General features: G+C 36.7%; 1 pseudogene; it reads left to right on the plus strand.

The window, feature by feature from the left end:
* The first annotated feature begins 15,997 nt into the window (after positions 1-15,997).
* Positions 15,998-17,543, plus strand: LOC147355121 (alpha-enolase pseudogene; annotated as a pseudogene).
* The last annotated feature ends 837 nt before the right edge of the window (positions 17,544-18,380 follow it).

Below are 18,380 nucleotides of genomic sequence, written 5' to 3' on the forward strand. Positions count from 1 at the left end.
CCCATCTCCTTACTAGCTAGAAAGGAGGGGGGAAAAGAAAGAGGACAGAAGGTCAATTTACTTATCTCTTTCTAAAGCACCAGCATGTTTCTTAACATAGGCATGCATGTTCTAAATTAAAATTATTTTTATTAGTAAAAAAAAAAAAGGAATATAACTGTTGCTGACTATTTACAATGGCCAAGACATAGAAGCAGCCTAGATATCCATTGGCAGATGAATATAAACAAGTTGTGATACCTATATACAATGGAACATTACTCGGCCATAAAAAGGAATGAAGTTGAGTTAGTTGTAGTAAAGTGGATGAACCTAGAGCCTGTTATACAGAGCGAAGTTGGTCAGAAAAACAAATATCATATATTAGTACATATATATGGAATTTAGAAAAATGGCACATATAAAGCTATCTTCAGGGAAGGAATGAAGATGCAGACATAGAGAATGGACTTGTGTATACAGCGAGGGAAGGAGAGAGTAGGATGAACTGAGAAAGTAGCATTGACATGCATACACCGTGATGTGTAAAATGGGTAGCTAGTGGAAAGCAGTTATATAACACAGGCAACCCAGCCTGGCACTCTGTGATGACCTGGTAGGGGAGGGAGGAGGGGAGGAAGTGGGGGTGGGATGGAGGCTCACAAGGAAGGGGATAAATATATATAGATATGACTGATTCACAGTGTTGTATGGCAGAAACCAACACAACATTGTAAAGCAATTATCCTTCAATTAAAAATTCTTAAAAGATTTCTTCAAAAAGTGAAAAAAAATAATATTGCAAGACAATATACTTATTGGGGGACACTTAACCGACACTGAAGCACACTAATAAGATAATAAGCAATTTTCAAGTCGGTTTGTGTCTTATTTTTTTAAATGTATCACCTAGGACAATACTTATGCATATATAAGAAATAAATAAACGTGTGAAAAATGAGTGGTGTGAAAAAATAAATGATATAAAGGAAAGGTCACATGGAGTTAATAAGAGGTTAACAAGATAAACACTTGATGATAAACTTATTTTCTTAATATGGAGTAATTCCACTCTTTTTATTTATCAGTGTTGGTTGGTTTTAAATACCACAAATGTGCTTAATTTGAGGACCATCTGTGGGGTTATTAAACTTCCATGTTTCTTACAATTGCATTCAAATGAAAACATCTGAATTTTTATGAACCATCATTTTTTTTTTCTGTTGACTTTTTAGTTATCTGCTCTTTCAACAAGGAAGTGAACTGGTTAAAAGTAAGTTACATAGAAAGTTTTCTAGTTATTTTTCACTTATTCCTGTCTTTTACAAAGGTCTCTATTTGAAATGATTAAAAGGAAGAAGAAGAAATCTCATATTTAAATAAAAAGTCCAGTGTGTTTGTCAAACCAATGTAAAGTAAATATTGAATGCACAACTTATGTTTTTCTAGAATATCCAAGTTCGGCTGTTAAAAGTATATGGTCACAATCGGCATTAACAAAAGAATTTGGTGCACTTCAACTTAATCCACACAATTGCATTAACTCTTGCCCCCAACAAATTCAATGCCCTGATGCCGGAAATTCTCAGTATATGTTTATAAACATGATCTTCTTAAGACTGTCACATGGAACCTGAGTGTTCACATATTAAAAGTTTTATCACAACTGTCTTACCAAAACTGAGGCAAATGTTGCCTTATTTTTTGCTCTGGCTGCAAAATATTGCCTCCTATTCTGCTTAACAAGTGGTGAGCCTGGATTCTATATTCTTGAAACAAGATGACACAACTTGACTATCCATCCTTTTATTACCGAGTCTTATTTTTACAGATAATCACCCCATGATTTTGGGTTTCTCAAGTGACTGCCCTACAGAAAACAATCAGTTTATTTCTGTTCAGTCACTCAGTCATGTCCAATTCTTAGCATTCCCATGGACGGCAGCACACCAGGCTTCTCTGTCCATCACCAACTCCCAGAACTTATCCAAACTGATGTCCATAAAGTCAGTGATTCCATCCAACCATCTCATTCTCTGTCATTCATTCTCTTCCCGCCTTAAATCTTTCCCAGCATCACGGCCTTTTCCAATGAGTCAGGTCTTCACATAAGGTGGCTAAAGTATTGGATCTTCAGCATCAGTTGTTATAATGACTATTCAGGACTGATTTGCTCTAGGAATGTTTGGTTGGATCTCCTTGAAGGCCAAAGGACTCGTAAGAGTCTATTCCAACACGACTGTTCAAAACCATCAATTCTTCAGCACTCAACTTTCTTTATAGTCCAACTCTCACATTCATACATGACTACTGGAAAAACCAGTTTAGTCTATCTGACTAGACAGACCTTGGTTGGCAAAGTAATGTCTCTGCTTTTTAATATGCTGTCTAGGTTGGTCATAGCTTTTCTTCCAAGGAGCAAGTGTCTATTAATTTCATGGCTGCAGTCAACATCTCTAGTGATTTGGGGCCTCCCCAAAATATAGTCATCACTGTTTCCATTGTTTCCCCATCTATTTCCCATGAAGTGATGGGACCGGATGCCATGATCTTCGTTTTCTGAATGTTGAGTTTTAAGCCAACATTTTCACTCTCCTCTTTCACTTTCATCAAGAGGTTCTTTAGTTCTTCACTTTCTGCCATAAGGGTGGTGTCATCTGCATATCTGAGATTATTGATATTTTTCCCAGCAATCTTGATTCTAGCTTGGGCCATCCAGCCTGGCATTTTGCACGATGTACTCTGCATATAAATTAAATAATCAGGGTGATAACATACAGCTTTGAGGTACTCCTTTACTGATTTGGAACCAGTCTGTTGTTCCATGCCCAGTTCTAACTGCTGCTTCCTGAACTGCATACAGATTCTCAGAAGGCAGGTCAGGTGGACTGGTATTCCCATCTCTTTCAGAATTTTCCACAGTTTGTTGTGATCCACACAGTCAAAGGCTTTGGCATAGTCAATAAAGCAGAGTAGATGTTTTTCTGGAACTCTCTTGCTTTTTCCATGATCCAACAGATGTTGGCAATTTGATCTCTGATTCCTCTGCCTTTTCTAAATCCAGCTTGAACATCAGGAAGTTCACGGTTCACCTACTGTTGAAGCCTGGCTTGGAGAATTTTGAGCATTTGCTAGCGTGTGAAATGAGTGCAATTGTGTGATAGTTAGAACAGTCTTTGGTGTTGCCTTTCTTTGGGATTGGAATGAAAACGGACCTTTTCCATCATTGTGGCCACTGCTGAGTTTTCCAAATTTGCTGCCTTATTAAGTGCAGCACTTTCACAGCATCATCTTTTAGGGTTTGAAATAACTCAACTGGAATTTCATCACCTCCCCTAGGTTTGTTTGTAGTGATGCTTCCTAAGTCCCACTTGACTTCACATTCCAAGATGTCTGACTCTAGGTGAGTGATCACACCATCGTGATTATCTGGGTCATGAAGATATTTTTTGTATAGTTCTTCTGTGTATTCTTGCCACCTCTTCTTAATATCTTCTGCTTCTGTTAGGTCCATACCATTTCTGTCTTTTATTGTGCCCATCTTTGCATGAAATGTTCCCTTGGAATCTCTAATTTTTTAGAGATCTCTAGTCTTTCCCATTCTATCATTTTCCTCTATTTTTTTTGCATCAATCACTAAGGAAGGCTTTTTTTTATCTCTCCTTGCTATTCTGTGGAACTCTGCATTCAAATGGGTATATCTTTCCTTTTCTCCTTTGCCTTTCACATCTTTTCTTTTCTCAGCTATTTGTAAGGCCTCCTCAGACATCCATTTTACCTTTTTGAATTTCTTTTTCTTGGGGATGATATTGATCACTGCCTCCTGAACAATGTCATGAACCTCCATTCATAGTTCATCACGCACTCTGTCTATCAGATCTAATCCCTTGAATCTGTTTGTCACTTCCACTATACAATAGTCATAAGAGAGTTGATTTAGGTCATACCTGTATGATCTAGTGGCTTTCCCTACTTTATTCAATTTAAGCCTGAATTTGGCAATAAGTAGTTCATGGTCTGAGCCACAGTCATCTCCTGATCTTGTTTTTGCTGACTGTACAGAGCTTCTCCATCTTCAGCTGCAAAGAATATAATCAATCTGATTTCAGTATTGACCATCTGGTGATGTCCATGCGTAGAGTCTTCTCTTGTGTTGTTGGAATGGGTGTTTGCTATGACCAGTGTGTTCTCTTGGCAAAATCCTGTTAGCCTTTGTCCTGCTTCATTCTGTACTCCAAGGCTAAATATGCCTGTTACTCCAGGTGTCTCTTGACTTCCTACTTTTGCATTCCAGATGCCTATAATGAAAAAAACATCTTTTTATGGTGTTAGTTCTAGAAGGTCTTATAGGTCTTATCAGATCAGATCAGATCAGTCACTCAGTCGCGTCTGACTCTTTGCGACCCCATGAATCGCAGCACGCCAGGCCTCCCTGTCCATCACCAACTCCTGGAGTTCACTCAGACTCACATCCATCGAGTCAGTGATACCATCCAGCCATCTCATCCTCTGTTGTCCCTTTCTCCTCTTGCCCCCAATCCCTCCCAGCATCAGAGTCTTTTCCAATGAGTCAGCTCTTCACATGAGGTGGCCAAAGTACTGGAGTTTCAGCTTTAGCATCATTCCTTCCAAAGAAATCCCAGGGCTGATCTCCTTCAGGATGGACTGGTCGGATCTCCTTGCAGTCCAAGGGACTCTCAAGAGTCTTCTCCAACACCACAGTTCAAAAGCATCAATTCTTCGGCTCTCAGCCTTCTTCACAGTCCAACTCTCACATCCATACATGACCACAGGAAAAACCATAGCCTTGACTAGATGAAACTTTGTTAGCAAAGTAACGTCTCTGCTTTTGAATATGCTATCTAGGTTGGTCATAACTTTCCTTCCAAGGAGTAAGTGTCTTTTAATTTCATGGCTGCAGTCACCATCTGTAGTGATTTTGGAGCCCAGAAAAATAAAGTCTGATACTGTTTCCACTGTTTCCCCATCTATTTCCCATGAAGTGGTGGGACCGGATGCCATGATGTTCGTTTTCTGAATGTTGAGCTTTAAGCCAACTTTTTCACTCTCCACTTTCACTTTCATCAAGAGGTTTTTTAGTTCCTCTTCACTTTCTGCCATAAGGGTGGTGTCATCTGCATATTTGAGGTTATTGATATTTCTCCCAGCAATCTTGATTCCAGCTTGTGTTTCTTCCAGTCCAGCGTTTCTCATGATGTACTCTACGTATTATAAGTTAAATAAACAGGGTGACAATATACAGCCTTGACAAACTCCTTTTCCTATTTGGAACCAGTCTGTTGTTCCATGTCCACTTCTAACTGTTGCTTCCTGACCTGCATACAAATTTCTTGAGAGGCAGTTCAGGTGGTCTGGTTGTCCCATCTCTTTCAGAATTTTCTACAGTTTATTGTGATCCACACAGTCAAAGGCTTTGGCATAGTCAATAAAGAAGAAATAGATGTTTTTCTGGAACTCTCTTGCTTTTTCGATGATCCAGCGGATTTTGGCAATTTGATCTCTGGTTCCTCTGCCTTTTCTAAAACCAGCTTGAACATCAGGAAGTTCACGGTTCACGTATTGCTGAAGCCTGGCTTGGAGAATTTTGAGCATTACTTTACTAGCATGTGAGATGAGTGCAATTGTGCGGTAGTTTGAGCATTCTTTGGCATTGCCTTTCTTTGGGATTGGAATGAAAACTGACCTTTTCCAGTCCTGTGGCCACTGCTGAGTTTTCCAAATTTGCTGGCATATTGAGTGCAGCACTTTCACAGCATCATCTTTCAGGATTTGGAATAGCTCAACTGGAATCCCATCACCTCCACTAGCTTTGTTCATAGTGATGCTTTCTAAGGCCCACTTGACTTCACATTCCAGGATGTCTGGCTCTAGGTCAGTGATCACACCATCATAATTATCTGTGTCATGAAGATCTTTTTTGTACAGTTCTTCTGTGTATTCTTGCCATCTCTTCTGAATATCTTCTGCTTCTGTTAGGTCCATACCATTTCTGTCCTTTATCGAGCCCATCTTTGCATGAAATGTTCCTTTGGTATCTCTGATTTTCTTGAAGAGATCTCTAGTCTTCCCCATTCTGTTGTTTTCCTCTATTTGTTTGCATTGATCGCTGAAGAAGGCTTTCTTATCTCTTTGCTATTCTTCAGAATTCTGCATTCATATATTTATATTTTCCTTTTCTCCTTTGTTTTTTGCTTCTCTTCTTTTCATAGCTATTTGTAAGGCCTCCCCAAACAGCTATTTTGCTTTTTTGCATAGAACTGTTTAACTCAGCTTCTTCAGCTTACTGGTTGGGGCATAGACTTGGATTACTGTGATATTGAATGGTTTTCCTTGGAAATGAACCAAGATCATTCTGTCATTTTTGAGATTGCACCCATGAACTGCATTTCACACTCTGTTGTTGACTATGAAGGCTACTCCTTTCTTCTAAGAGATTCTTGCTGATGGTAATAGGTGTAATGGTCATTTGAGTTAAATTCACCCATTCCAGTCCATTTTAGTTCACTGATTCCTAAACTGTCGACATTCACTCTTGCCATCTCCTGCTTGACCACTTCCAATTTGCCTTGATTCATGGACCTAACATTCCAGGTTCCTATACAATATCACTCTTTACAGCAGCAGACTTTACTTCCATCTCCAGTCACATACACAACTGGGTGTTGTTTTTGCTTTGGCTCTGTCTCTTCATTCTTTCTGGACTTAGTTCTCCACTGTTCTCCAGTACCATTTTGGGCTCCTACTGGCCTGGGGAGTTCATCTTTCAGTTTTCTATTTTTTTGCCTTTTCATACTGTTCATGGGGTTCTCAAGGCAAGAATACTAAAGTGGTTTGTCACTTGAGAGAAGTGAAAACAGAGATGGATACATTTTGAGAACAGAGATGGATACATTTTATTAATCTCACTCAAGCAGTTGTTTGCGTTTGTGTCAGAAGAGTAATTGAGACACTGCTTGCCAATATCATCCAGATAATTCAGTGAAACATCTATATATATATATATATATATTTTTTTTTTTTCTTCTTGTTCTTTTCACTTATCATATCATTTTCCTAGATTTCTTACACAAGACCTTTTGGGGAAATGTATAATAGGCAATAAACATACACATTTCAAAATCATGTTTCTTACCTCATGCTATTTTTCTTAAGCAATACTTATTTGCCTTGATTCTCATCTTTCTTTGAATAAGCACACTCAAAGGAGACTTCTAGATTCCTTGTGTAAGCATACCCTTGGTAATCAGTTCCAGTGGCTCATATAACATGGCAAAATGTATCTGATCATGGCTGAATCCCTCTTAGTTTATCCAGCTGAAACACTGGCCTTATGAATAATCAATATATCATCAATATATGCTCATGCCTAATTAAAAGTCTAATTGAACAATCAATAAAATATTAAATACCCTAGATAGATTAGCATGGTTATTATGAAAGATGTACATTCTTAATTTTTTGTGGGTTCATGCTAAGAATTTCCTCCTAAATTAGACCTTTTTCATGACAGCAATATGGTTTCTTAATTTAAAAAGGTCTCTTAGTAATCTCATTATGACTTTGTGTTTGAGTTTTGGGGGGATTGTATGTGGTATCATGGATATTGGAATCTAGATTCCAGTCATAGTTCTGCCATTTTCTGTCTGGGTTTACCATATGAAAGTTTTGTTTAGTTTCAATGCTTTTTATTTTTATTTTTATTTTTTTTCTGTTTGTCCTACTTAATTTTTTTTTTTTTTATTCTTCCAATTTTATTTTATTTTTAAACTTTACATAATTGTATTAGTTTTGCCAAATATCAAAATGAATCCGCCACAGGTATACATGTGTTCCCCATCCCGAACCCTTCTCCCTCCTCCCTCCCCATACCATCCCTCTGGGCCGTCCCAGTGCACCAGCCCCAAGCATCCAGCATCATGCATCGAACCTGGACTGGCAACTCGTTTCCTACATGATATTTTACATGTTTCATTGCCATTCTCCCAAATCTTCCCACCCTCTCCCTCTCCCACAGAGTCCATAAGACTGTTCTATACATCAGTGTCTCTTTTGCTGTCTCGTACACCGGGTTATTGTTACCATCTTTCTAAATTCCATATATATGCGTTAGTATACTGTATTTATGTTTTTCCTTCTGGCTTACTTCACTCTGTATAATAGGCTCCAGTTTCATCCACCTCATTAGAACTGATTCAAATGTATTCTTTTTAATGGCTGAGTAATACTCCATTGTGTATATGTACCACAGCTTTCTTATCCATTCATCTGCTGATGGACATCTAGGTTGCTTCCATGTCTTGGCTATTATAAACAGTGCTGCGATGAACAATGTGAGACTAATGGTGCCTAGATCTGAGAGCTACTATGGGAAGTAAACAAGGGAAGGTGCAGAAAAAAATACCTGGGACATAAGTATTCCATAAACTGTAGTTATAGTTATTATTTTTAATTTAAGGAGATGTCAGTATTAGTTTATTGGTGAATATATATTATTTTGCTTAGAAAATCTGTTCCAGAACACTGTTATTACTATTATTACCTTAAAACAACAACAGCAAAAAAAAAAAAAACATGATTATTTTACCAACAAAATGGATTATTTTCAAGAATAGCAGATGAATGAATGGCAGTTTAGGACAAGCAATCCATAGCAAAAGCCAGTGGCAAGTCTATTAAGCAAAGAACAGAAATGCTACTTCATAAAGGAAAAAGGAAATTTGGAGAGGTTGTTTTGAACCAAGGTTCATTTAATAAGAGTTCAGGATGGTGCGGTGTTTCCCATTGGCTGGGCTGGATGCTGAGCAAGGAGAATTCTTTCTACGAGGGCCTATAATTAAGGCTTCCTCTTGAGGTCTGTCACTGACTTGGGATGGTAGTGCCTGAGGGCTTCCCCTTCTGACGTCCTGACTCCATTTTAAGTGAAATTCCCTTTATTCTGTTTTACACATATCTATAGTAAAACATAGTTAACATAAAATTCTACTGAGGAAATTATTTTTTTCATATAATTATATGAGTGAAATTGTAAATATTTGGGATATTAATTTATAATCATGCCTATTAGAATTACACTATACAATATAAAATGGTAATTATGTAAGAGAATGAATGTGTTAAAAGTTTATCGTGGTGATCATTTTGCACTATGTAAGTGAATCATATGCTCACATCATATACCTCAAACTTACATAAGTTATGTGTCAATGATATATCTAATAATGTTGGGGGAAAAATTAGGGAACAGCCCTATGTAATGTTTGTCTCTATAATTTCTAGAAACGTTTTTTTAAAAGAAAGACACAGAGGCAGAGATTTGTGTGATGTGTTTACCCGAGTGCTTGGGGCCATCAGAACAAAGAAAGATCCTCCTTTGGAGACTTCATGGGAAATATAGTCCTTCTGATACCTGATTTTGGACCTCTGGCCTCTAGCAACAAGAATAATTTTTTTATGTTTTAAGCCAAAGAAAAAATAACACTAACATTTCTAAATAGTTAACATTCTGCATTTCTGGAGACACATTTGTCTCTAGAATGTGAGCATATGACTGACGTTTTTACTGATTAGATGCTTCCTTATTGAACTTGGATACAGAAATGAGCAACACATGGTGGCTGGTATACACTTGTTTTAAGAAGCACACAGCTTTCTCATCCATTCATCTGCGGATGGACATCTAGGTTGCTTCCATGTCCTGGCTATTATAAACAGTGCTGCGATGAACATTGGGGTACACGTGTCTCTTTCAATTCTGGTTTCCATGATGTGTATGCCCAGCAGTGGGATTGCTGGGTCATACAGCAGTTCTATCTCCAGTTTTTTAAGGAATCTCCACACTCTTCTCCATAGTGGCTGTACTAGTTTGCATTCCCACCAACAGTGTAAGAGGTTCCCTTTTCTCCACACCCTCTCCAGCACTTATTACTTGTAGACTTTTGGATAGCCGCCATTCTGACTGGCGTGGAATGGTACCTCATTGTGGCCATCAGCAGACAAATGGATAAGAAAGCTGTGGTACATATACACAATGGAGTATTACTCAGCCATTAAAAGAATACATTTGAATCAGTTCTAATGAGGTGGATGAAACTGGAGCCTATTATACAGAGTGAAGTAAGCCAGAAAGAAAAACACCAATGCAGTATACTAATGCATATATATGGAATTTAGAAAGATGGTAACGGTAACCCTGTATGCGAGACAGCAAAAGAGACACTGATGTATATAACAGTCTTTTGGACTCTGTGGGAGAGGGAGAGGGTGGGATGATTTGGGAGCATGGCATTGAAATATGTATAATATCATATGTGAAACGAATCACCAGTCCAGGTTTGATGCATGATACAGGATGCATGGGGCTGGTGCACAGGGATGACCCAGAGGGATGGTATGGGGAGGGAGGTAGGAGGAGGGTTCAGAATGGTGTATACCCGTGGCAGATTCATGTTGATGTATGGCAAAACCAATACAATATTGTAAAATAATTAGCTTCCCATTAAATAAATTTATATTAAAGAACAAAATAAAGCAAACAAAAAAGAACTGAAACAGAAATCTAGGGATTTTCAGGCAAAGACAAACAAGAAAACTTTATATATGAAATACAAAAAAACCTTTAAAAAATAAAAATAAAAATTAATTGCAACAGGAAAAAAAAAAAGAAGCACACAGGGTTTTCTGTTATTCAAGGGCAGCTGTGTGACATTTCCAAGGGGCACAAGCCCTGAGAGTCATGTGTGTAGAGCAATGGATGATACAGACATTACTGTCTAAGCTGGAGGAGTCCTATACCGTGGTTAGTTTTCTAGATTCCATGCATCTGATTGCTTTGTGCCAAGCTGTGAAGTATCCAGGATTGACTCTCAAGCACTCTTGAAAATGCTCTGAGATGTCTAAAATTCTTTAGGAAATCCCCCTCTGCTTAAATAAACTGGAATGGAATCTGTAAGACTATTTGTAGATATATAGACTTGTTCCTCCTTTCTTGATTTATCTAATTAGATAGTGACCATTGACACCCTGCTCTGAAAAATGGGGTTTTTAGCACAGTTATAGAATCTCCCAACTTATTTCCACTTTCAAAACTTTTCAGAAACGCATGGTTCTTTTTTGGTTAGTCTTATATTTTTAAACTGTAGAACTTTCCCCTTAACTCATTACTCAGGAGTGGTACATACTTATTCAGTTTCTTTCAATATAACCTTTTACTCTACAAATATCTCATTCACTGACAGTCATATTTTTTCAGTTGTCAAGACTTAAAACATTATATTCTGCTCTAGCCTTAATGTAAGAACAGTGCTATTATTCTGTAAAGATTACAGATTCTAAAAATTAAAATCCAAACAGTCAGCTTTTTAATTTATGATCTGTTGATTATTGGATGTTTTGGAAACAGGTATTGTGAATGGACTTGCAGAAAGAAGAAAACATCTGTATCTCAGACGAAAAGAACAGAGTTTTAGACTCAGTGGGAGAAGGAGAGGGTGGGATGATTTGAGAGAATAATATTGAAACATGTATATTACCATATTTAAAATAGATGACCAGTGTAAGTTTGATGTGTGACGCAGCGCACCCAAAGCCAGTGCTCTGTGACAGCCTAGAGGGATAGGGTGAGGAGGGAGGTGTGTAGGGGTTTCAGGATGGGGGTGACCCATGTATACCTATGGCCAATTCATGTTGATGTATGGCAAAAACAATCATAACACTGGAAAGTAATTATCCCCCAATTAAAACAAATTTTCAAAAAGATATTAAAAAGAGGAGAAAACGTTATTTTATGAAATCAAATTTATAGCATTTAGTAGTAGTCCAAGAAAACAAACAATAGATTTCATTTTCTTTTATCATATCACTTGCTCAAAATATTTCTTTTTCTCAATTTGATTCATATTTAAATTGTACCTTTTCAGTAATGTTTTGTTTTTCACAGAGTCTATGTCATCCCTATTTCTTGGATTAAAAAAATATAATTATTTTCCTTGGAAAGATGCAGAGGAAATAAATACTCTCAAAATGTCATGTCTCAAATCATTTCTCTGCCTCATCTTGTTAATATTTATTTACTTTAAAAATGTGTATACAGATGCATTCCTTAATAATTGTATATGATTTAATCAGAGTTCCTGTGGAGATTCTATACAAAGTCTGTTCTTATTCATTTTAAATAATCAGTCTTCCTTGGTTACTATTTTAGTGAGCTTTTTTTTGATCTTTGGCTTTCTCAAAGCCTATTTATACATAACAACGTATCGTAACCCCTTTCACTCTTCTACTCACTTGTGTCTTTCAATTTGAAGACCACCGATTATTCCTGCCTTTGATAGCCCTTTTCTGAGGCATTTATTTCCCTCTCCCATTATTGCTCTGATAAACTCCTTTCCCATGAAAATTGGAACCCCTATATTCATTGGCCCTGTCACAACTTTTTTTTCTATTTACATATATGTGTATATTTGAACAGTGTTAGTAGCAGTTAGTAACTGTTAGTAACTTTTTCTTCCAGTTTTTTTTCTCTCTAAAAAATGCTTTAATACATCTAAGCATTCCATTTTATTGGCTCACTTTAAAATTATTAACCTGTTTTTGACTAAAAGTTAATTTTTTCAAAAGCTAGCTCCTTAATATGTCAAGGCTATTGATTTAGTTTTTAAAATTCTCTTCTTAAAATATATTCTCTCTCACTAAATTACCTACTTCTTTTTAACAATTTTCTAAATTATTTTTCTTGAAATTTCACTTTAGATAATATTGATTTTCCTTTGAAATCTGTTAATTTCTGGATGACAGTCCTTGTTTATAGATAACTGAAGTGAATTTTGTTTGCCATTAGGCGGTCATGTTTCCCTAGAAGGAGGCTTACCATAGGTTTTTTTTTGTTTGTGTCTGGTGACTGTTGGTTATAATTACAGGTAGTGGGTTGGATGATGGGGTAGCTAGATAGCACATGGTCAAGTTCTACCTCTGATAGCCAACATATCCAATCCAACCTCAAAAACTGTTCTTTCTTCACAACATCCTTTACCATAAACATGCACTGGATAATTGTACTTTAAATAGATAGGTATAATTATTTTTCAAAGCCAAGCTAACTAGGAGATAGCACAAGAACAACACACACACACACACACACGTAATGTAATGTGACAGGAATATGTAATGTGACAGGGAAGCCTGGTGTGGTGCAATCCATGGGGTCAGAAGGAGTCGGGCACAACTTAGGGACTCAACAACAACATGTAATGTGATAGCACATTTATATTAACTTCCTAAGCATTTTATTTCATACACCACTAACTTTATCTAGAAATTTATTTCCTAAAAATCTCCAATAAATTAAAAACAAAGTAAATGAAGCTCACAATTGTTGAAATTTTAATTACATACAGGTAGTTTTATACTAACAACCACTTCTTGATATTTATTTATTCATTCATTCATTTACTTTTTCATTTCTTCTACTAAATCAATATTCCTTTTCTCTACTTGGTACTGAAATGAGTTGTAAGGGGTTGAGGATTGATATTCCTTTAAGTGAGGGAGATTCTGTGTAAACATTTTGAAAACACATGAACTAATATAAAATATTACAGATTTTTTTAAGTGATTCTAATGTGAGTGATATAGTGAGGGTTGTTCCTGATTATCAGAAGACACTGGGAAATATTGCTCCAATGGGATCCTTATAAGCATTTTGTAACACTGATGTTATAATGTTAGACATCTTGTCTGATTTATGTTGTGCTTTGTGTGTACTGAGTCGTGTCCAACTTATTGAGACCCATAGACTGTAGCCCACCAGGCTCCTCTCTAAGATCCATGGGATTTTACAGGCAAGAATGTTGTAGTGGGTTATCATTCCCTTCTTCAGGGGACCTTCCTGACCCAGAGATCGAACCCGCATCACCTGTGTCTCCAGTGTTGCAGGCAGATTCTTCACCCTTTGAGCCACAGGGGAAGCCCAATAGCAGGTTCTATTTTAAGCTTTGAATAGCTATTAACATTTAGAATTTACAGATAGATAATAGATAAAATAATCTAGTCTGATTATCCTTGACCCTCATACACAGATCACTTCATATGCAAAGCCTGTGCTTCTTCAGCATTATGGTTATCTCTTGTAAGAGTCATTTTCTTGATCACTGTCCTATAAGATTTAAAGGTAATTAGTGGGGGAACCTGATTTCTTTTATCAAAATTGTTTCTTAGTAAGTTGCTTCTCAATTAGAGATTTGTTTCATTTAGGTGAATGTGTGGCAATTAAGAAACACAAACCAATATTTAGGCTCATATTTCCCTATCAGAAACTATAAAAAATTCAAAGTATATTTCAATAACTCAATTGTATACAAGTCCAGAATATAATTAAGTTACCGTATGTTCTACCACAGAAAGAATTTTTTAAATTGAAGTATAGCTGATTTTTGACATTGCCTTAGTTTCAAATGTACATGGAAGTGATTCAGTTATTTTCTTCAGATTATATTCCATTATAGGTTATTTTTCAAGATATTGAATATAGTTTACTATGCCATATTGTAAATTCTTATTGCTTATCTATATATAGTAGTATATATCTATTAACATCATACTCCTAATTCATTCCTCCCTTCTCCTCTCTCCTCTTTGCTAACCATAAGTTTGTTTTCTATGTCTATGAGTCTGTTTCTGTTTTGTCTATAGATTCATTTGTGTTATTTCTTAGATTCTACATATAAGTAATATCATGGAGTATTTGTCTTTATCTGACTTATTTCACTAAGCGTTATAGTCCAAGTCCATCCATTTTGCTGCAGATAATAATATTTCATTCTTTTTTATGGCTGAGTAATATTCCATTCCACACTTTTAAACCATTTATTTATTGATGGCTACTTGATTATTCCCATTTCTTGGCTATTGTAAATAGTGCTGCACTAAACTCGGGGTGCAAGTATCCTTTTGAATTTGGCTTTTTTTTTTTTTTTTCTGGATATATAACCAGGAATAAGATTGCTGGATCCTATGGTGGCTCCATTTTTAGCTTTTTAAGGAACCTCCAAACTGTTTTCCACACACTCCTGCCAACAGTGTAGAACAGTTCTCTTTTCTCAAGACACTCCCTAGTATTTGTTATTTGTAGACTTTTTGATGATAACCACTCTGAATGGTGTGAAATGATACCTCATTATAGTTTAGATATGCATTTCTGTAATAATTAATGATATTGAGCATCTCATCCTTGTTAGCCATCTACATGTCCTTTTTGGAAAAATGTCTATGTCTTCTGTCCATTTTTTATTAGTTTGGGTTTTTTTTTTGATATTTAATTGAATTAGCTCTGTATTATAGATATTAACCCCTTGTCTGTCACATCATTTGCAAATATTTTCTCTTGTGATTTAGTTTGTCAAAAACTATAGATTTTAAGTGTTCTTTATGTAGCTATGTGTTCTTAATCCTTAACCTTTTGAAGTCTGTGGTTGGTACTGATTATCTCATCTATCTTGTAACAAAGATTATATGAGGAAACCTTGTAAATTATAATATTTGCATCGTTGATAGTGTTCAGAAACTGGTTTTTTTCCTCATGTTCAATAGCTAAAGAAATGATCTCAATATTATCCAGTTGATGTCAAACATATAAACAAGGAGTATGTTTTTGACAAAGTAAATAAAGCTTTCAAAAATAATATACACCTTCCAATGAAGTTTATTTTATAAGATATCTGGTATTTTAAAAAAATCTGTGGTATTTATGCTGTTTGATTAGCATTGTAGTTCATGTATAAGATGGGAGAATATAATCAATGATTTAATTCAGAACTTTGGGTTAAAATGAGTGGGATTTCTTGAATAGAGTTAGCAATCTGGAGTTCCGTTTCTTTATATTACCTTATTTTGTCTAGCACACTTTTTATCTTATAGTAAAATGAGAAGCCAAGCAAGAATAATAGGGACATTATGTTGAATATAAATAAAGGCAAGTAAAGTGTAAAATAAAATAAATATGGATATGGGTGATACTGAAATAGAGTTCACCATAAAGTTTATGTCATAGTATGTTACGCAATCTATGAGTTTGCTGTTCCTATACAAATAATTTTTACTTTCACATAGATAATTAAAATGGATTCTCTTTGTTGTGTGAGTTTCTTTTTCCTTGATTCCAAATCAGTTCCCTTAGAGGGATGGTTCATTTTTCTGAAACAAAACAGAATTCACCATCTTTCTTTTTCCTCTTGGAGTAGGCTGAAAATTTTAAATTCCCTTTTAGTTTAGCCACTACTAATTTCACCCATGATAACTTGAACATATGCAAAACATTGGAAAGACTCATTAAGAATAAAGAAGTTTGTATTTAGATAAACTAGAATATTGACTCTGGAAATTATATATAAATACATATAATCTTTAATTAAGGTGATTTTTATTCACCTTTAATAAATATTATCATGTGAGCAATTAAGTTTGAACATAAAATCTTCAAATACTTGTTGTACTCAAAATTGTGACTTGTGTTTTACTTATTGGACTAAATACAAATTTGTTGTATTCACTTTATAAAATTCCTTTAGATAATTCTCTTGGCCTCTACTATTGAGGAGTGCTAACTTAATTTGGGGAGGGACACTGGCCATCTGTAAGGCTAGGATTTTGAGAAGGGGTGTCCTGTACCTCCACATTGCTGACATGCTGACAATTTGAAAGTCATCCTGTCAGTTCCAGCTTTCAGTGTGATCAGTGGTAGGTCTCATACTGGAAACAAGTTGGCCACGCAGGAGTTTCTGACCCTCTTCTTTGGTGGAACAAACTTCAGGGAAGCCATGCACATTGGAGCAGAGGTTTACAACAACCTGAAGAATATCATCAAAAAGAAATATGGGAAAGATGCCACCAATGTGGGGGTGAAGGGAAATTTTCTCCTGGGGAATAAAGAAGCCCTAGAATTGCTGAAGAATGAGGTCAGGACAGCTGGTATACCCATAAGGTTGTCATTGGCATGGACTTGACCACCTCTCAGTTCTTCAGGTCAGGGAAATATGACCTGGATGTCAAGTCTCCCAGTGGTCTCAGCAGGTACACCCACCTGACCAAATGTCAGACCCTTATAAGTCCTTCATCAAGAACTACCCAGTGGTGTCTATCAAAGACCTTTTTAACCCAAATGATTGGGAAAATTGGCAGAAGTTCACTGCTAGGACAGGAATCCAGGTGGTGGGGAATGATCTCTCAGTGACCACCCTAAAGCAGATTTCCAAGGCTGTGGTTGAAAACTCATGCAACTACCTCCTGCTCACAGTGTACCAGATCAGCTCATAGCCAGTTCTCTTTGGGTGTGCAAGCCAGACCAGTCCAATAGGTGGGGTGTCATGGTATCTTATAACTCTGGGGAAACTGAAGGTATACGCATTGCCAACCTCATGGTAGAGACCTGCACTGGGCAGCTCAAGACTGATATACCTTGCCTGTCCCAGTGCTTGACCAAGTACAACCAGATCCTCATAACTGCTGAAGAAGTGGGCAGCAAGGTTAAATTTGCTAGCAAGAGCTTCAGATAAGCCAAATTAGCTTGGGGAAAGGGAACACCTAAGTCTTTGAGTCACTAGTTGGCTGGTTAGAATGTTGTTCTTGATGTTTGTATAGATAGTTCAAGGTCTCCCTTGATACTTGCAGGGGCTCCTGATAGTTAACTCCTTCTATTATTCCTCTATTGTTCTCTCACTGCATCCTTAGAACTGCTTCAGAAGCCAAGTTGACCATCTGAAACCCTGTTGGAAACTTTAGTTCTATAATCATGTCATTGACCCAAGTCATTGTTTTTCTCATCTCTCTTCCCACCAACTATTTGGAGTCATGAGTATCTATAGTATAATTTCTGAGGTGTCCACAGGCAATACCATACTTAGTGGTTTTATGTGTAAAATAAAAAGGCCTCAGTTCAGTTCAGTTCAGTCACTCAGTCATGTCCGACTCTTTGCGACCGCATGAATCGCAGCACGCCAGGTCTCCCTGTCCATCACCAGCTCCTGGAGTTCACTCAAACTCATGTCCATCGAGTCAGTGATGCCATCCAGCCATTTCATCCTCTGTCGTCCCCTTCTCCTCCTGCCCCCAATCCCTCCCAGCATCAGAGTCTTTTCCAATGAGTCAACTCTTCGCATGAGGTGGCCAAAGCACTGGAGTTTCAGCTTTAGCATCATTCCTTCCAAAGAAATCCCAGGGCCAATCTCCTTCAGAATGGACTGGTTGCCTCAGTGACCAGTAAAAAGAAATTAGTGTATCAGAAAGAACAATTAATTAATAAAGTTAACATATGAGGAAAAATTTATATCCCTTTATTTTACTCTTATAACATTATAATATATTCTTTTTGGTGAGCAAAGAAACATTCAAAT

The sequence above is a fragment of the Bos grunniens genome, chromosome 17 (genome assembly GCF_055505025.1).
Source record: "Bos grunniens cultivar Pamir isolate PY7600 chromosome 17, Bosgru_T2T1.0, whole genome shotgun sequence".
NCBI lineage: Eukaryota > Metazoa > Chordata > Mammalia > Artiodactyla > Bovidae > Bos > Bos grunniens.